The 22793-nt window shown below is 37.6% G+C and overlaps 1 protein-coding gene across 6 annotated transcripts in view; it reads left to right on the top strand.

The window, feature by feature from the left end:
• kaznb (kazrin, periplakin interacting protein b) overlaps positions 1 to 22793 on the top strand; it is a 179038-nt gene that overhangs the window by 105128 nt on the left and 51117 nt on the right. The window lies entirely within an intron of this gene.

Raw genomic sequence — 22793 nt, forward strand, 5'->3', positions numbered from 1 at the left:
CTCTTAATGTGTCTAGTATAAGCTATCATGATCTGATTTACTTAGCTAACCAATTGACAGTGTAGATCTGTTTGAATGTGTCCATGGCTTTATGTATGTGTGTGCTAGCATGTGTGGGAATGAACTGAATTTGACCCTTGGGTTGTGTTCCCGTAGTTGGAATTTGAATTTGATTTGTGTTTGACCCATTTTAACTACAACCCCATTTCCAAAAGAAGTTGGAACGTTGTGTAAAATGTAAATTGAAACAGAATTCAATGATGTGCAAATAATTTAAACTCTATATTTAATTGAAAACAGTACAGAGACAACATATCAAATGTTGAAACTGAGAAATTGTATTCTTTTTTGAAAAATATATACCCATTTTGAATTTTGAACACATTTAAAAAAAGTTGTGACAGGAGCATGTTTACCACCGTGTTGCATCACTTTTAACAACAATATGTAAGCATTTGGGAACTGAAGAGACCAGTTGCTGTGGTTGTGAAAGTAAAATGTTTTCCCGTTCTTGCTTGATATAGGATTTCAGCTGCTCAACAGTTCGGGGTCTCCTTTGTCATATTTTTTGTTTCATAATGTACCAAATGTTTTGAAAGGGTGACAGGTCTGGACTGCAGACAGGCCAGTTTAGCCCCAAGACTCTTTTACTATGGAACCATGCTGTTGTAATGCGCGCAGAATGTGGTATCTGCTTTGCCTTGAAATAAGTAAGGCCTTCCCTTAATGTTGACAAACATTATTCTTGAATTGTTGCATTGCACAACTTTCACAGGGAGGTGAACCCCTCCCCATTTTCACTTCTGAAAGACTCAGCCTCTCTGGTATGCACCTCTTAAACCCAGTCATGTTACTGAACTGTTGCCAATTAACCTATTTAGTTGTGAGATGTTCCATCAGGTGTTTTCTTTACCAGTCTTTTGTTGCCTTGTCCCAACTTTTTTGAAACTGATATCAAATTCAAAATAGGCATATATTTTTCAAAAACCAATACATTTTATCAGTTTTTGATGTGTTGTCTTTGCACCGTTTTCAATCAAATATATTTAAATAATTTGCACATCACTGCATTCTGTTTTTATTTACATTTTGCAAAGCGTCCCGACTTTTTTGGAAACATGGCTATATGCTATAACGTGATTTATTTAGCTGATCAGCTGTCATTATGGATCTGAATGTGTTTATGGCTTTAAGTTTGTGCTAGCATCTGTGGGAATGTGTTTAATTTGATGTATGGTTTAAGTTTGACCCATGAATTTTTGTGTTTTTAATGGTTTGCTTATGAATTTGATTTGTATTTGGCACATTTCAGCTGCATGATGTTTTTAATCCACAAACTAGCATTATCTGAGTCGCTTAGCTGACCAAGTGACAGCACAGATGTCTCTGAGTGTATGACTCTACATGTGCTCACGTGTGAAAATTAGCTGAATTTGACCTGTGACATCAATTTGGCCCATATTTTGTGTTCTGGAGTAGAATTTCACTCTCTTTAGCTACATTATGTTTAATAGGGATGCACAATCATGTTGATTGTTGAGTGTGTGAATGAACTGAATTTGACCCCTACTTACAGTGTGACCCATAGTGTATATTTCCATGAGGTATGTTTGACCCATTTTAGCTACTTCTCCTCTAACACAGTCACAGTGACACCTGACCAGTTTTTGACACTCAATGAACTTCAATCAGCCTCTTACACACGGCTCAGCCAAATCACGTTTTAAAAGTCATAAATTAACATGATCTGCAACAGCTGACCAGCTTTTAACACTGACCTTTAACCCTATAAATCGTCCTTAGCTGGATATTTTCAGAGCTGTTTTGCTTGTGTTTTCGTTTCAGGGTGACGTAACTGGAGTTACGTGGTCTGTGACTCACCACATGTTGTAGACAGATAGCAGAAACACTGGAATCTACCGAGTACATTAACTACTTTTGTTAAGTAACTACTTTGAATTATTCAGTATTACTATTATTCAGTAACTACTAAGAAACAGTTGTAATGCAACCATCTTTTCTGAATGGCAACTAGTAACTTAGTATATTATTCTAACTACTATTTTGTATCTATAAATTATTCAGTATTTACTATGAATTAAGCAGTTGTTATTTTGTATGAATGATGGATTATTCAGTTACTACTATGAATTATTCAGTAACTACCATGAATTATTCAATAACTACTCTAAAACAGTTGTAACACAAACATGTGTCCCTGAAATCGTTATTTTAACCCTAACTTCAGTGTATATTAATATACAAGGTTTTATTTTTGACCTTTTTGACAGTGTAAAGGCCAGTTATCGTTTTTGTATAAAAAAATCAGTTACAAGGTCAGCAGCCACAAGGCAAGCACGGTCATGCTTTTGTTTGTGCGTCAGAAATCTGACTTTGTATTTGTGTGTCTTAATCCCTGCCATAATCTGTGAATGTAATCTTCTGTAAACCTATGAAGACTGTCAGAGAGATCAGAGATGCAGCTGCTGGGAAACTGGTTGGAAAACACTGATTGTAAATGAAACTCTTAAACCCAGTATGTGACAATGTGGATATTCAGGGATTTAAAAGACATTCCACCAACAGAGTACCTTTTTGTCCCACCATAAATTAAAAAAAAAACAACTTATTCCTACGATCTTGTTGATTACCCAACATAATTTGAAAATTTCAGCTTTAAACTGTGTCAAAATTTCATGATGAATGAAATAATAGGAATGGTTCAAAATTACTTGGAGTGAAATCTTGTTTGACAGAAATGCTCCTTCCTTCTTATGTAAAATTAGCATGTTGGTGAACAAGGTTTTGTTTTGACCGCAAAAATATAGGCAGAATATTAAAAAAAAAACATAATAAAGTCAATAATTCTGTTTAAAACTCCTAAATTGCTAATTTGAAATATTATTTTGATTTGTCACGAATTCATGTTGGGGATGTTTTAGGCAGCTGTGGTTTGATAGGGAGATGAGCTGTAGTTTTGGCATCTGTCACTCAGAATTCCTATGAATCCTCTCTTAGCCTTGCCGTGTCATGAAGCAGGAATGTTTTCTAGAGCTTTAGAAGCTGCCGCTGAATTGGCTTGGATCTGCCTTGTGCCTGGAGCGATGAGCTAAAAACCCTGCTAGCATTTAAAACTAACCTGCGGTGAATTAGGCTGTGTTTGCTTTACTCCTACAGTGTCTTCCCCACACCCCTTTAAGTCAACACAGCCAAGCTTTACAAGTTTTACACACCTTATCCAAACTCCTGTAGGAATAGTCTAATGTTTTTACTCAAATATGTATTTTCATAGAAAACTACAATGTGAAAACCACAATGGCGGTCTTCTTGAGAAACACTTCCAAAGTAAATTATAGCACACATATTCCATCCCATCAGCTTTACAATGGCATAGAACTATATATCTAGATTTAGATTTGAATGGTGTTGTAGCTTACAAACACAATAATAAACAGTACAACATCATATCCTGGAGTTATTGTGAGAATTATAGACACTGCTGACTTCTCTGGGCTCAAGCTCATCTGAAATGGACCAATGCGCAGTGGAAACTTTTATAGGTATAAGTCAACCTTCAGTCATTCTGAAATCATTATTTCTGTGCTAGCCTGAGAGATAGTATGAAACACATGAATATTTAACACATGAATGAGTACTTAAACACATTACCCAAAATGTTTTAGCATAAAGGCATTATTCCCCCTCTTAGCTTGATTGTTAGTATGTGTGTGCCTTTGAACATATTTACCAAAGGCTTTGGCATAAAATGTTAATTTCCTTGTTAGTTTACTATCCTACTTTCTGGCTGTAGCTTCAGTCCATTGTGGAAAGTGATACAGAGCCGCATCGCTACTCGCAACATTTAAACCAGTGCAAGCAGTAAATAGTCAAAGGCAATTTTTTTGAGCAAATGTTTCCCTCCAGTTTAGTCATAGACAATTTTGCAAAGTGGAGAAGGGGCAGGTCTTTATGGAAGGGACCACACCACACCACACATCTCTAAATGGACTAAAAGTTATCCGTGGCGGAAAAAAATGTGGTATGCAGCGAACAAGCAGACCCTGCAGAATACAGGTCCTGCTTTAGGATATAACTCTTGTTTCATTGCTAAGTTTTGAATGAAACAAAATGGTTAAATTCTTGAAACACTTACTGGAAAACTGGCCAATCAGGAATTCCTTCATGGTATCTCGACAGAAATAGCTAAGCAAGCTTTTGCTATTGGCTAGGACTTCAAGAGCTGAAGAGATTGCATTATCAGTGGGTTGTTAGAAATGGAAAACAGCAACAATAGCTCTATACCAGGCCTCTCTACTGAGAGGCTCATTGGCTATGTTTACATGCAAAGATTTTTGACATGAAGTTGCTTCTTTATCTCTGTGCTGGAGCTATGAGGCGACTAATAGCCGCTAATTAGCACTGTGGAAATTGTATGCCTAAATCATCACGCACTTGCCTCAAACCATGTCAAGTTAAGCTAATAGGGAAATGAAATAAATTTGATTTTTGGCTGAATCATCACTTTAACACTAACATCTATTCCTTTAACGGTAGTTTTTCTGAAGCTTGTTTTTATATTTGAGGAAAGCACTGAGTCAGTATTCGCTGATGGGGGTAATAAGGGTGAACTGTCTGTAAAATCTCAGTGAGTTGTGGATATTCCTAATGCATACTGCAGTAGATGCAAGTGGATTAAAGGTACTGGAATATTTGAGTGTTTATATGGCAGGACTGATCCTGATTGATTGTTAACCTTGAAAGTCTTCTTTCATGTGTCCCTCATCAGTTTGCCTTAGGGCAGTGTAGAGCAGCAACAAACAGAAATGTGTTTGTGTTCTTTTACCTTTTTTCCTGGTGCTGGTTAACTCTCTGTGTATGTGTGCATGTGATGTGTGGATAATGAAAACATGAACGTTTTGTCTTTATGGGGACATTTGGCTGCTTCGCATGAGGAAAAACTGCAATTTTGAAGTAAAAGAGGCCTGAGCTGAGTCTTGTTTCATGTCAGGCAGTGTAGTTTAGGATGCTCATTCAGAAACGCCAGAGGCAATTAGATTGTTTGATTAGGATTATCTAGTTATTAATCTTAAGACATATTCATGAACTCCTATTATTTATTCAGTAACTATAATTAATTGTTTAGTAACTACTATTAATTATTCATTATCTATTATAAATTATTCAGTATCTATTATGAATTATTTACTAACTACTATTAATTATTCAGTATCTACTATGAATTATTCAGTATCTATGATAAATTATTCAGTATCTAGTATGAATTATTCAGTTACTACTATTAATTATTCAGTAACAAGTATGAATTATTCAGTAACAAGTATGAATTGTTCAGTAAATACTTTTACTTATTTAGTATCTACTCTGAATTATTCAGTAACTACTGTTATTATTCAGTATCTAGTATGAGTTGTTCAGGAAATGCTAGCGGTCATGGGCTGGAGGTTAGGGAACCAGCCTTGTGACCGGAAGGTTGCCGGTTTGATCCCCTGAGCCGACAGTATGTGACTGAGGTGCCCTTGAGCAAGGCGCCCAACCCCCAGCTGCTCCCCAGGAGCTGTGGATAGGGCTGCCCACCGCTCTGGGCAAGTGTACTCATTGCCCCCTAGAGGGTGTGTTCACTAATGTGTATGTGGTGTTTCACTGCACGGATGGGTTAGATTGCGGAGGTGAAATTTCCCCGTTGTGGGATTAATAAGGGTCACTTAATTTTTCCTTATTTAGTATGTACTACAAATTAACCACTTATTCATCTAACTACTATGAACTAATGTGTAAGTTCGGTACTTATTCAGCTATTACTCTTAAGAATTCTTTTGCAACCACTATGAATTGTTAAGTACCTACTATGAATTTAGTAACTACTGTGAATTTTTCAGTAACTAAGGTAAATTATTTGGTCATTACTACAAATGATGCAGTAACCTCTGTGAATTTTTCAGTAAGTACTACAAATAATTAAGTAACCACTATCAATTGTTCTGTAACAACTATTAATTTTTCACTTATACTATGACATATTCAATAACTACACTAAATTTATTTTTTGGTAACTACTGTGATTTATTCAGTAACTACTATTAATTATTCAGAAAATTATTCAGATTCTGTCTGTAGCTGTGTACCACATTTGGATAGAAGCAGAAATTGGCGGGCATGTTGTCGCTGTTGTATTTAACACTCACAAGTCTTTTTTTAAATTGTTTTTTACACAAGACAAGGCAATGATTTGTAATATCAGCATGTTTATAAGCACCAAGAACTCTGTGTGTGTGTGTGTGTGTGTGTGCGCGTGTACGTGTAGAGCTTACATGCTTGTCAAATCCCCATCTACAATGCTCTGCATTACATCATAGCAGCTGAATCTACGGGGATTTCGCAGCCAGACACTGCTGCTGTATGTGCGTGTGTGTGTATGTGTGCTTGTTATGTAACAGAGGCCACCCGAAAATATGGCTCAGTTTAGGCTGACAGTCCAAGAGGATTGTAGCGTTGGCAGGCTGCACTGCGGTACCAGTTTTTTTTTTTTTTTTTTTCCCATTTTACTGCCAGTTTGTTTGCTTTGTAGTGTCACTTGTGTCTGTAAATTTTGTCCTGGAGGAAATTCAGAGCAGCCACTTGTGATTTCTAGGAGGGAGAGTATGTAGCTAGTTACTAGAGAGAGAGAGAGAGAGAGAGAGAGAGAGAGAGAGAGAGAGAGACAGAGAGAGAGAGAGAGAGAGAGAGAGAGAGAGAGAGAGAGAGAGAGAGAGTTCGGTCTTAAGTAGTAACTAGCAATGCAAGTGTTACTATTGCTATAATCCTTAGCTTATTGACTACTCAATTATTAACAAATCAAACCTGTATGCCTTGAAGTTTCTATCTTTTTGCCTAATGTAAGGTTCTGTCTGAGCAGCAAATCTGGTTGGGCATTATCAGAAAAAATATTATATTACGATACTTGAAGATATTTTCATTTAGACACATGATATATTTTAAGATATGTTGACACCCAGATAGAAGGTGTTCCTGGATTGGATACATACCCGATTTACAGCTATGTGACCTTAATGAGAACAGTCAGATTAGAATTCTTTGTTTTTCCCCACTACATATGAACATATGATCATACAGTATCGGCAAAGGCAACTTGAAATTAATATCATTAAAAACTGCAGAAGCGTTAAATCATCTGGCCTTTATTCACCTTCTTGCTCTAAAAAGGAGCAGCTGAGAGCTGTTTAGAAATAATGATTTTAGTGATGAAGACTTCTGCGAGTGCTGCGAGTTCATTCAGTAGTGGCAGCAATATAATTCAGTTCATAAAACTGTAACCTTAACTTGTAACAGTTTGTGCATGTGTGTGTTTGTGTTGTTCTTGTGCTAGAACTGTGCCCAATCTGCCTGGGTAGACTGACCTATGTGTAGAGGAACAGCAGCACAGTTAATATGACAGATGCACATAAACAATTCAATTAAAAATGTATTCGCTGGAAAAAAACCTTATTTTTTCACCCAATATGTTAAATTCAGCAGAGTAACTGTGCATCAAAATGTGCAGAAGTGTGTTCTCTGTAGAGGATGTGTATTTATTTCCACTTAGTAGGTGCACCCAAACTCTCTCTCTGTCTCTCTCTCTCTCTCTCACGATTTTTTTTTTTCATATTTTATAGTTAGTATAGTATAGTTCATATTTTGTGGACTAGCTAGAAGAACAAAAATTGGTTCCAGAGGTCTCCTTGCTGCCCCCAGCTAAAACATGGATTTGTTCACTTTCATCACCAGCACACCCAATTTAACATATTTTTTAGGCAAACCAAATATTGGATGATAACCACAAATAATACTGGGCTTCCTTGAGGAGATGTTTGGAAATGGTTACACAAACGCATTGTAATACTGTACATATCAGTATTTATTGAATTAATGTTATTTGTATTTACACACTTAACTTTTTTAAATCTGGTCTCAGGTGCCTAAAACTTGTACACAGTATAATATATACACTGATGAGCGAAAACAGTCTGACTATTTACAGATGAAACAAATAACATTAATTGTATCAGCACAGCGGCACATGTCAAGGTCTGGCATATATTAGACAGTAAGTGAAGAGTTGGTTCTCATAGTTGAAGTTTTGGATGTGGGAGAAATGGGCAGCCGTGAAGACCTGAATGATTCTAATAAGGGCCAAATCGTTGTGGACAGATGACAGTAATGAGAACTTACTGACAGTGGTTCAAGGAGGGACAAATCACAGACTGGCGACAGGGTGTAGGGCGGCCAGTGCTCAGTGTTCCCTGTAGAAGATGTGTTCATTTATTTTACTTGCATACACTTGCATACAACTGTATATCGTACAGTGTCAGAAACCACATAAGCCTATTTGAGGTTACTTAGGAGCTCAGCATGGTTTGAGGCAAGTGTGTGATGATTTAGGCATGCAGTTTGGTGGTAATTGAACGTATAAAAGCTTCCATTAGTTGTTAGCTACATTAGCCGTGTAGCTACAAAGCAAAACTGAAGGAACAAACTTAAGTAACCAAACATGTTCTTGGCTGATCAATTACAAGCTTTAACTTTAACAGAATCCTGTGTGTGTGTGTGTGTGTGTGAATCACACTGCTCTATGTAAGTCCTTTTCAGTTTGCGTATGTGTGTTTTATTTGTTCTATGCTTTCTTAGCCATGTCCTCCGCTGTTTAAAAAAAGAAACCGCGCTATATTTTTTCAGCAGCCCACGGAGGAGCGTGTGCCCATGGAAGAGTGTTTGCTGCCCCCAGTCCCTCGGCATTGTGTGGGGCAGTGTAATGCGTTTTCATGGCTGTGTGTGTGCAGTGGAATAAACCGCTGTGTGTCAGTGTATCAGCCCCCAGCTTCCCACACACTCCCTCACTCTAATGCTGTCTGTACGGGTGGGGTGTTTTTTATGGCGAGGCTGGATGTTCTGCTCTGAAGTGGGACGCCATATTTGGGTCAGGCTGCTGGAGGTGGGCTCATATTTCACCCAGATTAATCCAGATTAATGAAACAGTCTCTGGAGGATCGCAAATTCACTTTCCACACCAAAAGCAAGCAAAAAGAAAAGCAACAGTATGAGCTCAGTGCATTTTCTAATGTTAGTTGTGGTTGAAATCACTTATCTAGTGTTTTATTATAAGTATTATTTGGGTGGCGGCTCATTGTCAGAACTGCAGTGACACTGACATGGTGGTGGTGTGTTAGTGTGTGTTGCGCTGAAACAAGTGGATCAGACACAGCAGTGCTGCTAGAGTTTTTAAACACTGTCCACCTCATTCCTTGTTGGTCTGCCTTGTAAAGTCATCTGCTTCTGCACAGTTTGTGTTGGTCATCCTCTAGTGCTTTATCAGTGTTCACAGGATGCTGTGACCTGCTGAGTCTGATCCACTCGTACCAGCGCAACACACACTCCACCACCCACACTTCACCACCACGTAAGTGTCACTGCAGTGCTGAGAATGATTCACCACTCAAATAATACTCTGTGGTGGTCCTGTGGGGGTCCTGTCCATTGAAGAACAGGCTAAAAGGGGGCTAACAAAGTATGCAGAGAAACAGATGTACTACAGTCTGTAATTGTAGAACTACAGTGCACCTATATGGTAAGTGAAGCTGATAAAATTAACAATGAGTGTATATCAAGCTTAAAGGTACAGTAACAAATACAGCCTATTCAGTTCTAAGGGATAAAGAGGCTGGAAAATGGTCATGTTAAAATGAATCATGACCAAACCACACAGATTTTTTAAGCAGACTTCAACGTAAAAGATAAAATACAAGAAACATGTACGATGTGGGCCCTTTAATACTTAAATATGGCCGTTTGAAGCTAGTAACAGGCATTAAAGTAACGTGTTCCTCTGTATGATGCATTTTTTAGTTTCACACGACCTCATAAAAATGCATTGATACTAACATCTGATAACAGCTGAGACCATGTGATGGTATCACATGGATAGTTAATGTGCGCTGCCATGTTAACGAACAGACGACTCAAGCTGGCAGTAAAGGAGGATCTGCTTTTGCAGAGAAGTGTTGCTGACTTCATGGCAGTCTTACTGCCATGCGCTTAGGTACTCGTCCTGAAGAAAATGGCATCAATACATCACTAGTTTTTACGCTTTTAGTTCATATAATTTGTGACTGCAGGTAATGGTTGCCAGCTCTTACAGTGTTGGTGTGAGACTCACGCTTATGCGTCTCATGCTTTCATGCAGTATAAAGAAATCTCCTGACAGTAAATGACTTACGTGCTCAGAACAACCTCACATGTGACTTTTTTTCTTTCTGCATGATGACTTCTGATTGGGTAATATCGTAGAATATTGAGAATACACTGACTGTATCTTTCACAGCTCCACCTTTTTTTATATCACCAGTGATGGAGAGTACTTGAGCAGTATGAAGTGGAAGCAGAATGGTGCGATTTTGCTCAGAGCGAGGAGCAGCTTTAAAAAGCTAGAGCATTGCAGTTCACCCTCCCGCCAAGATCACTCTGATACCCCTCCATCCCACCAGTGTAGCACATACTAAGTTTCTCAGCTCACCTACTGAAGCACTTAAGCTTGTATTCCTGTTTAGTTTAAAGAAGCTGTGTGCAGGATTTATCTGAACTCCGTACTCCACCAGAGGGAATTGTTAAACGTCAATTCTGGTCAGAGGTTCTAGACTGTTTCAAAAAAAAATCAATGCATTGTTTCTCGACCCATGGCACAAACATCTGAGGTTCACAGATGTAGTTAAATGTACCGTAAAAACAAAAGTACGAGACCTTCGTGTACATACCACTTTACATAGGTCCTCTGAATTGGTGAACCTGCGTGTACATACTAGCTACATCCACGCCAGGAAAGCTAAAGGTTACAGTTATCTTACTACTGTAGTGTTATGTTTACCATAAATTAACCGCTACGGTTAAACGTTTCAGAACATGGCTATAAATATTTCAGTATCTCCATATACACTTAGTCTGACAACAGTATTCAAATTGTGAAAAGAAAAGTAAAAAAAAATTTTTACAGATTTATATTCAAACCTTGCGTTGCAATAATGAGAATTTGGTCACTTAAATTGGAAAATGACTAAAAATCTATTTAATATCAATTAAATCAATCAGGTTTATTTTAATTATTCAACAAGGCATCACTGTTTGTATAGTCCAAAAAAGATTTAAGATAAGTTTTAGATGGGTCCCAGTATTTGTCATGTTCATGAGAATAACCCAGGTGGTGACTGTCAGTTGAGCAGCCCCAGTAAAGTGAATTCTTTCTCTCATGTTAGAGATGTCTATTTGTTACAGTTTAAAATAATCCACTATATTTTGGTGATTTATGAGAATAACTTCCACTGATAAATCTGTGCCACCTCATATTTGTTGGGTCCCAGTATTTAGCAAAGGGTCAATTACTTCTATCTCTGTTGTTCTTGTCTTCCCATTAATTCCCCCGACTTCACTGTATTCAGATCCAGTGTGGTTTATTGATGCTGCAGCAGGGGGAGATTATCCCCCTTCAGGGCTCTGAAGGATTGCGCTGATTTGTTCTGCTGTAATTCAGTGTAGCGTAAGGGCCATTAGCCCCACGATCCGTTAGATGGAAAGTGACCCTCATCGCCACAGCGCCAACCTCTGCTGTCTCCTGCGGCAACTATGAGAGCTGCCTGCTTTCATGTGCATCATATCCATAATCATCAGAGGGAGACGGCATGCTGGGCAGCTGGGGTACAGACACCCATACACTACAGTGCTCTGGTGCAGTGATATTCAGCTGACAGAAGTGAAACTTGCACATAGGTAGTCTGCACATGTAGACTAGTATGAGCTTTGCACATTTTGCCTTTATTCTGTGGGAACTGATGCACCAATGGTCCCATTCCTGTGTGTTCCGACACTCTTTAGCTTAACCTTTCACCTTAACCTTCACAGACCTGCCTTATGTTTCTCACTCCTGTAACTTATAAGAATAACACATTTTTTTCCCTGTTTTTTTATTGTGTTAGAAGTTGCTGAATAATAAGCTTATGGCGAATTTGATGAATGCAAATCCTGTAGCAGTTTTCAAACTGTGGGTGTGTATTTTTGTTTTTCCACAAGAGCACAGGTAAATAATATACAGTTAGATCAGTAGTAGGAACCACTCCATTTCCGAACTGCTGCTTCTGCCAAAGCACTCTGTGCACTGTAACTGTGTTATAAATGCAGTTATTGAGATTGGCGCAATGATAACGGTAGCGACGCACATCAGCTGTGCTCAAAGCTTCGAGTCTTATTTTTTTGTTGCTTTCTGCAAGCTACATGCCACTAGAAACATGCACAAAATACTCTTGTTTGTCACTCACGACTGCTGATTTGATGAGAGAAATGCAGTGAACTTTCAGAGTGAAATTTCTGGCACAAATAAGAAACATCTGAGCTTCAGAAATTCTACCAGCATGCAAAAAACAGTCTGTAAGCAATCAAGAAAAACTGTACTATCGAAAGAAAATGAAAGAGAGAGGAAGAAAAAGAGATAGGGCATGAGACAGACTGACAGAATGAAAGAGAGAAAGAGGGAGAGGGGATAATCGAGAGCATGAGAGAGGGAGAGCGAGAGTAGAGAGTAAAAGATAAGAGAGAGTAATAGAGGGATACTGTATGAGGATGAGAGAGAAATAATGAAACAGAATGAGAGAAAGAAAAAATGAAAGAGAATAAAGGGAGGGAGCAATAGAAAGAGAATAAGGGAGAGTAAAAGAGTGAGAGTAATAGAGATTGAATGAAAGAGAGTAATAGAGAATGAGAGAAAGAAGAATGAAAGAGAATGAGGGACAGCAATAGAAAGAGAGTGAAAATAATAGAGAGAAAACAAGAGGGAATAATAGAGAGTGAGAGTAATAGAGAGAGAATGAGGAAGAGAGTAAAAGAGGGAGAGTGAGAGTGATATAGAGAGAATGAAAGATAATGAGAGAGAGAGTAATATGTAGAGTGAGAGTAACAGAGAGAACGAGAGACAGTAACAGAATGAGAGTGAGAGAGAAAGAATGACAAAAATAATGAAAGAGAGAATGAGGGAGAGAGCGAGAGTGAAATTGAGAGAGTGTGTGTGTGTATATGTGTGCAAGGTGTACACTGACTCAAGCACAAATCTCTCTGAAGAGGACTTGTGTGCGGTGTTGGTGAGGAGCGGAGCTGAGAGAGAGAGTTTTTTGATGAAACATTCTTTTTGTAGTTTATCAAAAAGAACGCATTGTAAAGGGGGCCTCAATGGAGGGGATTGGAATAATGCAGTGTAATGATAATGTTATTTTCTCTTTAGTGGTTTATACACTCACCTGCGCTCTGACACAAAGCACCCCTTTGTTTCCATGTTCTGTTTGAACTCTCCCAAGCATCCTGTTCACTGAGAGGGAATTAAAGATAGAAAAGCAACCAAAAGCAGCAAACGGTGTGCAGAACACTCACCCCTCCAACTTTCAGCACACTGTCAATTTCTATGAGCTGCTCACTGAGTTTTATTTTCTCTCTCACTGCCATTAAAGCGCAGTGGCAGTTCACTAACACAAAAGTTGACTGTAGTGCGTTGGGTTCCGCGCCCACAGTTTAATGTCAAAGTGATAAAACGTTTTTTTGTTTTTTTTTTACCTTAATCTCTATCTGCTGCATCTGTAGTGTATACTTGACTACCACAAACAGTAATTTCACGGTTTTTAGAAAATAACCTGTTGACCCTGAACATGCTTGCAGAAGCCAAAGGGCAGTTGCTGAATTCTGTGAATAAATATGTAAAACGTGAATATATAACATGAATTTGAAACTACAGCCTTTGCATTATAACAACACAAGTGTTAGGATAAGACAGGTGTTCTTTTGAAGTTTGATCCCACTTTGTAAAACTGGAATAACACAGTAAAAAAGCAGCTCTGGTTGCTTTCACATACACTAAGGTTTAGTGTCTATAGCAATCAGGCAGAACCTGTGAAAATTCTGCCTACACCACTTTGCTATCAACAAATTGTTCCCTCTGGAAAACTAGTATCATCTCTGAAAGAACAAATTATACAGATTTACAATTTAATTTACAAATATCTTTGACTGGAAAATTCATATTTCATGTAAAATTTCAGCAAATACCCATTGGTGATATTCCTGTTCTTTCTTTTGGGGAAATATGGTGAAATTATTGTCCATGTCTAACTGACTGTTTGCTACAGTTGTGTCAAATAGTGATCAGGTTCAAAGGACTGGAGTATTCCTTTAATGTACGTAGCGGCAAAATAATAGCAAAGTTGACTGATGTGCAGTGAACTTTGCCCTCACAATTCAGTGTCACAGTGAAAAGTTCCATAGACAGTAATATAGAGGGCTGCCAGCACAGGCAGTCTGGCAATGGATTGTGGGAAAATACCAGTAAGCAGCTGTGCCCATGTTTGGGGAAACATTCTTCTAATTTTCTATTTGGAGGATACTTTGAGAACTGGCTATAACAGCACTGACTGAAATCACTGATTTCAAAGCAAGGCTCACTTTACACAGTGAAGCTTTCACATTTCTGTGTAACTTAACAGTTGCATGAAGAAATTCAAAATAATCAAATGCCACTTATTTTCATCTGCCAACTAAGCTAAGATACATGACAATAGTCTGTACTAGTAGTGTAGCCTTTCACACATACAAAATAAATATGATCTGAAATTAATAATACGCTTTTAGTTGACATTTTTAAAACCTTTCAGAACCTAAATGTTCTTACTGGGTTGACTGGGGTAATTTAAGCTCTTTTAATTGTTGTTCAAGATGAATGCATTCATGTCCATTAAGACAAGATAACCACAAATGTATTGAGTATCGTGTTATGTAATAATCTGTAGCACAGCATTGCATTCCTCAGCCTTATGGATTTGACAGAAGTCATGATTTTGTATCCTATCAGTGCCCATCAATGTTCTCTCACTACAATTCCCAGCATGCACTAGGCAAATACTGCTAGTCTAGCTGCTGATCTACAGGCTAATACATACAGCCAAGGTGCTAGCTATACTCTTAAAAAAGATGTTTTTAAGGGTTCTTTAGTAAAGAAAATCAATGAACGCTTTCCATACCTAAAGGGTTCTTTGCATCATGAAATGGTCCTTCAGATTGATGGAGAATGTGTTGTAGATGGTTCTACATAGAACCTTTTTGAAAAGGGTTCTATATAGCTCCCAAAAGGGTTCTTCTATTGTTACAAGTTTGACATTGTTACAATAGGGCCAGCAAGCAGTTGCAGCAAGCAGTCGGTGGTTAACTTTCAGCTTTACACTCAACAAAACAATATATTCTTTACTTTGTATGTTGCAGTTGTACGGTTTTACAGTCTATTGCCAGCTGTTCTATGGAGCGCAGTTCTCTTTCGCACAGGTGTGTCCTTATGTGTGTGTTTGAAGTCAGCTGTAGTTTTTGCAACGGAAGGACGGAAGGCAGTCATCAGGTTTTTTTCTTTATCAAAGACACATTCCAACTAAAGAATTGCTGGAGTGTTCAGCATGTGGAAATTTAGAAAATATGAAGAGGGCATGCTAATGCTAAAGCAGTTGGCTAGCATATTAGATAATTCCCCTGTCTCAAACAGGGTTCGATTTCCCACCTAGCTTATTATATATTTTTTATATATATATACTTTGGCCGTTGTGCTCCTTTAAATGGTCATAAGTTTCAACTGAACCCACATTATAGATTTACAGATATCCAAAGAGGATAACTGCTGAGACGATGTGCATGGAGCCACATGAACCACTGATTACTGATTGTTCTGATATGACCTGGTACATGCAGTTTGATCCAATGTCAGATATTCCTGTTTTAATGACCAAACTAAACAGTCATATTTGAACATTTGAACAGGCTCATTGTGCGTACAGTTAATGGGGAATGTGGACTTTGGAACCTGGGAAAAAAGGTCAGTTTTTAAATGTGATGATCCATAACCATAAGCCTTTTCAGATCAGCTGTGACTTGCTAAGGGAGTTTGTTTAGCATTTTAGCACACAGCTTATCCTCATATGCTGCTATGCTGGGTTTTATCTCATATTGCAGAACACCATCCAGATACTGTCAGGACAAGAAGGTCAACCTGAGTTCTATGAGGCACTCTCTGAGTCAGTACCTGTTTAGTCAGGGCTTTGGGGGTTGTAAAGCTCTCATTTTATGTGCTAGTCAAGGTTGGAAATTATACTCCTTTTAGAGCCAGTTTTGTCTCTCACTGACCTGGGATTTGGAGGCATTCATACACAATTTATGATGTAATCAAAATAACATTTTACCTTAATCAGAATATTAACAAGCAATTTATTTACAACAGCAAAAAAATGACAAATTAAGGACTGTAAGATTCAGTGTTGTGGTGATGAATGCTTTTGAACTGAGACATCATTGTTTGCAGCAGCTTCTTGTATAATGTTGCACTTCATTTTAATTACAGAATGTTTGTTGTATAGTGACACTGACTCACATTGATTTATTATATTCAGAATTAGAGCTAGTCAGTTAAATTGGTGATGCAGATCTTGTTCTTAATTAGTCACCTTGACAATGCTTACTCTTCCCATCTAATATTACGTCACTTTATTGAAAGAAAATTCAGCTAGTGATGACCGCTGTGCAGGATTGTACATGACCCAAAAAGTCAAAATTATGTCACTCTGACATCATCTCTAAGGCTGGCTTTACACGGTGAAATATTCATGCAGGTAGTTTCATGTTGTGAGTTGCATGCAACGTCCTCAACTTGACAATTACACAAAGCAATTCAAAAACAATCACAGATGCACACAACACATTTTATCATGCTACTATTTACCAAAATTAGCAACTACCATACCGTACCGTTCTTGTCATCCGTGTGGTTATTTAAATATTTGCATCATTTTTGTAGCCTTTGTATAATGTTCAACTTTTCAGGAATTGGACTTCTTTCATTTGTTCTCTGTGTTTTATCTATCTGTGGTTCTTTAGTATATATTGGCATTTTCAATCTGTTCTCTGTATGTTAAGCCTATGAAAATTAATGTTAAAAGAGCTGTTATGGTTGTACATGATGTCTCACTCATCCTGTCCTAGAAGCCCTACAAGTTTATTAAAGATCTCAGTCTGCTCTCTTATAATAATTCTTATATTTTAGATTCCAGATAAATCTTAGCTATCTATAAAATCAGGGGGCGTCAAGAGAAGAGAAAATTTAATATTCTAACTACGTTGATCACAATATCAGCACACTTAAGAAGAATAAAGAGTTGCACAAGCAGCTGTTTAAACAGTTGTTAGCGTTAGCACTGACTAACTGACGAAACTAAAGCTGCATGTAAGTTTCACAATGTAAAGCCAGTCTAAAGACTCTGTAGCTGTTTTAATTCAGTAAGTAGAAAAACACAAGTTGTATTTTGCAATCATTTGTCAAAACTGCCTGGCTAGACTGTTTTCTGTGACCATGATCTTGGTCATTTTAGATGGTTTGAAGGGCAGTGCAGTTTTTTGGTTTTATGGATATATTTTATAAGATGATTCAGAAACTCTTTGTGACGTTCAGTGGGGCAATCTAAGCATTTACTTCTCTAAATCCTAAATATTCCACTTAGTAACGTCCTGGACAGCATGTTCTTACCACACTTTAGTCAGACGATGACATGTTGTTTACAAGCCTTAATTAAACTAATAGTCTTAGTCAGACCAATATCAAACCATTGATGTGCAGGTAACCATAGTTAGTAATTCATATTACATTAAGAGACATTTATTACATTAAAATATTCATTTATATTTATTACATTTTAAGTTAATTTGGGGCTTATTTTTGTGTTTATAGGAGCAAAAATGTTGCATATGGGGGCATTTTTCAGCCCTGTTCTCCCTGGTTATTTCTGTTGCTAGTGCAACATTTAAAAGCACCCCTGTAGCCTTGAGACTGTAGGCCTTTTATTACATAATTGGCAAAGAGAAAAATGAAAACAAAATGTGTTCCTATTTGCATTTTTCTAATTATTCCTTTGAAGCCTTTCATTTAGCAGCAGATGATCCTTGTTAGAAAAAAAAAACACTCTTCTGTTTATTAGACCAACCTTTAAATTACAATCTGCATTCATCCTCGCAAGAATTCATTTATCCTCAGTGTAGATTCATTTCTGAAGTGTGTCCCTTCAAAGAAAACCTTTTGTTTTTTATGACAGTTTTGCTGGTTGCTTGATGAAGGCTAATGTAGCTAACAAGTAATGAAAGCTTATACCCCACCAATTAGCACTGTGCTGCATACCCAAGTCAAGTAATCTAAAATAGACTTGTTTACCTTTTTTCTGACACCGTATGGCATACTGTTATCTATCAGAAAGGCCAAAATACATCACATAGCTAAAAGCCTGACTTTTGTCTGTACTTCTGTCCATTTTTGTAAATAACAGGCCCATGAAATATTGATTTTTCCTTTTGTAATATTAAAAGAGTTTGGCGTAGTATAAAACCACGGTTAAAGTTTCAAAATGTACCGTTAAGTCCCTAATCCATATAATCAAACTAAGCTGCAGAAACAGTCCACTTTAAATGAATTGTTTTTGTGATGTCATGAGAACCAACAGATTTACATATCTCTGCCTATTCAGCTTACAGCAGTTTAGCTCTGCCCATTCATGCTGAAGTTAAAAGTTTAATCTTAAGGAATAGGTTGGAAAACGGTCATGTAAAAATGAATTACAACTGTTTTTGGTAAATAAAACTGCACAAATGTCACAAGTGGATCTCAGGGGAAAAATAAAATACAAGAAGAATGTAGAATGTGAGCAGATTAACAATTCAATACAATTTGAGGGTATTTGGTGTACGCTTATGTTGCTTGTAAGCAACATGAACTCTGTAGCTCTTGTCGCTTTGTCTCCTAGATTTTATCTCTGAAAGTTCATATACAGACTTATGAATGACCAAGTGCAGCAGAAAGCTGACTCAGCATTTTTTTCCCTGCCCTGATGAGTCTGCGGCTTTATCTCAGGTGACTGGTGCCCTCAGGCTTTTGTGACTGAACACTCAGTGACTAACTCACCTGCAGCAGATATGCGCTCATGTGTATGTGTCCTCTCATTACACTCCTTAGTTTCTTAAGGCATCAAGTTCACACCTTTACAGGCTGAGACACTGTTACACCAGTCATCAGTTTTGCCCCATCTGAATGAAGAAATGTTTTTTTATAATCTAAAAAATGAGGTCTGTCGCAGTCATTTGAGATGATAATTATTTAGGCTGATCACAATCATTTTCCACAGCTGTTAGCTTTCACAGTGGTCAAGCAGAGTTTGAACTGAGTTTTCATAAGTTGAGTTGAATCAAGGCAAACGTAAAAAAAAACAAAAACAGAAAACGTTCATTGAGGACACGTTGGTCAATGGCACAAACAGTTGGCAGAGGGGAAAATAAAATTCTGTTACTGCTTATTCTCCATAATAGGTTTTACAAAAACAATAGAAGTTCTAACGTCTTAATGGGGACATAACACTTTTAGAGTGTAGAGATGAGTAATGTTTGTTTATTTGAGCTCGAGCTGTTTCTGTTGTTTGCTGGAAGCTACTATAGACAGCCAACTTAATGGTGATTGTTGGTGATTGTCTATCCGTATGAACTTCAAGATAGCTGTGGTCAGGCCATTCATGTTGACTAATTTTCGATTTTGGACTATAATTTTGGACTAATGTGCTTTTTTCATTCAATAAAGTTTAAAGTCTTGTTTGTATAAAACTCAGCACTGTGAATGTCAACGAAAACCAATGTTTTTGTTGAGATTTTAGGTTTGTTGTTTAATGATTAATCACCAGCTAATAATGGTTGGATATTTGGTCAAAAGAACTAGCTAAAATTGGCATCTTTAGTTTGTACAGTGCAGCGTGAGCTGGTTGCTGAAGAGACTCCTAAAATCTGCACTGTTTGTTCTGAGACTTCCCCAGACTGTGATTGGTCCACATGCCACATGGGTACCTGTGTCACTAAACACTGAGCTTCTAACAGTGCTGAGAGTGCTAAGAAAGATGTACATGTCCTCTTTAAGTACACTTGTGTGCAGTGGTTGTTTGATTTCATGTAGTTGTTTTGTCATTTGAAGCGTATTGCCAGCTTTAGATAGGGATGTGCATTCTGACAAACTTTGATAATTCCAGTTACATTCGATAATTCAGTTATACAAATCTATGAACAAATATTCTTCTACTTGGAAGAAACAAAACAGGTTTTTCATATAATATAAATGTAATATTCATGTAATATGTAAAGAAGTAAGGAAGAGGACCAAGAAGCATCTCGGAATGAAATGCTCTTTATTTGATGCTTGCACATACTTACAGCCTGCAGATCTTTATGCTTGGTGACTAGGAAAAAGACTTTCTAAGGCCAGCAGGGATTAACAAAGCCTGCCAGACTCCCGTTCACGGTGAGCAAACAGATACAGGATAACGTGCCAGATGACACATAATGGCACGTACTAACTTATTAGGCAGCAAACGCTTAATCTAACAAACAACAGCATTAAACACAGAATTACAGGAGCCGTGGGAGCTTGTGGGTATGCAAATTAGCTGCAAAATGGCTTTGCAATATGAATATTATAAACACAGAAAGGGGAAACAGGTGCACTGGTGCTAGTAGGCTAAAATTCAGTAAAAAGAACGAAAAGCTGGCAGCTCATAACTCATTTGAACACTCTGTTTTAGTTTTTTTAATTCTTATTATTCAAAAACCACCAAGGAATTTTCTACCTTCTTATGCCATTCCTAACAACATGCTCACATTAAGGTACTTGTGTTTTGCTGTTGCACCATATAATGTACACACTTAATCTTACAGAGGAGTTTCACTGATTTTTAACGATTTCTTCACAGGTTACTCATTGAGATGTAAAAAAAGTCATTCAGAGTGGTTTGATGTGAAGTGGTTCATTACAGAGAAAATGACCAAACTCTGGTTTGTTTGCAATAGCAGTGATAGGAACCAAGGGTCACAGTGTCTACAACAGGGAAGTCGCCTAACCTGGGCTTCCAAAACTACCCAGATGCATTTATATTTATGTTTTTAGATTTATATATTTTCTTGTTTGTTTTAAGACAAGAAGAGTTTTACGAAATTAAAGTGAAAACTATAGATAAAATGTTTCTGTGTTAGCAGAACATTAGAGAGGGGATGTGTAGAAGAGATGGTTGATGTGGAGAGAGAGGAAATGAACACAGGATTTTAATAATGGCATTGTTGGGAAAACATCTCTTTTGAGTGTATTTTTCTTTTCTCTTGTTTCTTTTTTTTAGGATTTTGTTTATAAGACATGCCAATCACCATTGATAAATTGCTTCCTGTTTTGTTGATGTGCAGTTCCTTACATTAAATACAAACATAACAATTGCACATTTTACAGGTTAATTAAAAAGAAATATGGGGGGTGATATCTCAAAAGAACTCTACAATGAACTGGTCTGAGCCCGAATCTTTATATGTCCAGGCAACAGCTTCAGTCTACAACACAAATATATCCATTTTAAGTTTTCTTCAGGTACTATTTTGCTTTACGCCCTGCATGTACCCCTCCGCTATGAATAGATTTAAAAAAGTCAGTTTTAGGATAAAATCTTTTCTCAATAATTGTATGGATCGTTTTACTGACATTTCAGAATTTCAAGTGTATCTCAATTTCTCTTGCCCTTTTCATCTGTGCTAGGACACACAGTTCTGCAGAAGCTTCTTTTATTCTGCTGCCATTGTAAACAGGTCTCTCTACTTTCAGTATGGGAGATTTTTGTGGCTTTGTCTTGCTTTGATTTTCTCCGCAGTGTGAGGCCGGGAAGCAAAGAGGCATGCGATTACTCCGGCTCTGGAGATGATACGAGCTCGGTGCGGATCGATGAAAAAGCGCGTTGGAGGGAATTATAGAGCGTGATTGCTTTTGCGTAAATCAGCTTCACTTCTTACAAGACACACACGTACACACTCGATTTCTTTTGAGCTTCCTCTCAAGCCCTTCTGTAGAGCTTGTCTCACTATGAGCCTTCAAACAACAGCAGGACGTCACAGGAAAAAGGTCTGCTGAATTTAATTTGATTTTGATTCTTTAGGAAATGTTGCAGAGCGTCATTTTGTACAATTCACACTCAGAAAAAAAAAAGTAAACTGTCACTGGGACAGTACCTCCCCCGTCACTGGGGTGATACCCTCATAGGTACATCTCAGTACCTTTAGTCAGGGAACATAAATGTACCATAATCCATTAAAAGTACATTTTCTAAGTTGTATTGACTCCACACACCCTGTCTCGTCTCCAGGCTTTTTATTTTATTGTTCTCTTTTAAGATATTAGGTTATAAAAATTTTCACTAGGAAACACAGTTGGATCTTAAAACCACTGTTGTACCTGTAGAATATATTTATTTAGTTTCCAGTCTTAACAGCTTTTAAGTACAAGTTAAATTCATTTTACAGCATCAGAAAACAACAGGTAATAATGCAGAAGCCTCAATATGATGATGTTGAGGTCTGGACTCTGGGGTGGCCAGTCCATTGTTCTGAGAACACCAGCAGCTTCTTTGCTTGATTTGCAATTTCTTTTCTTTTTTGTCTATTTTCTTTTCCTCTATAATGGCTTCTTGACAACTACACATCCTTTCATACCCACAGTGTTCAGCTGTCTTCTCACAGTAGAAGGATGGACAGACAAACCTGTGAATCTTTTCAAATCTGTAGCAAGAGTGGAGCTTGATTTTATCTTATCTGTATCTGATGGTGACAGTTTTGGAGGTCTGCCAGTGCTACCATGG

The sequence above is a fragment of the Colossoma macropomum genome, unplaced genomic scaffold (genome assembly GCF_904425465.1).
Source record: "Colossoma macropomum unplaced genomic scaffold, Colossoma_macropomum, whole genome shotgun sequence".
Lineage (NCBI taxonomy): Eukaryota > Metazoa > Chordata > Actinopteri > Characiformes > Serrasalmidae > Colossoma > Colossoma macropomum.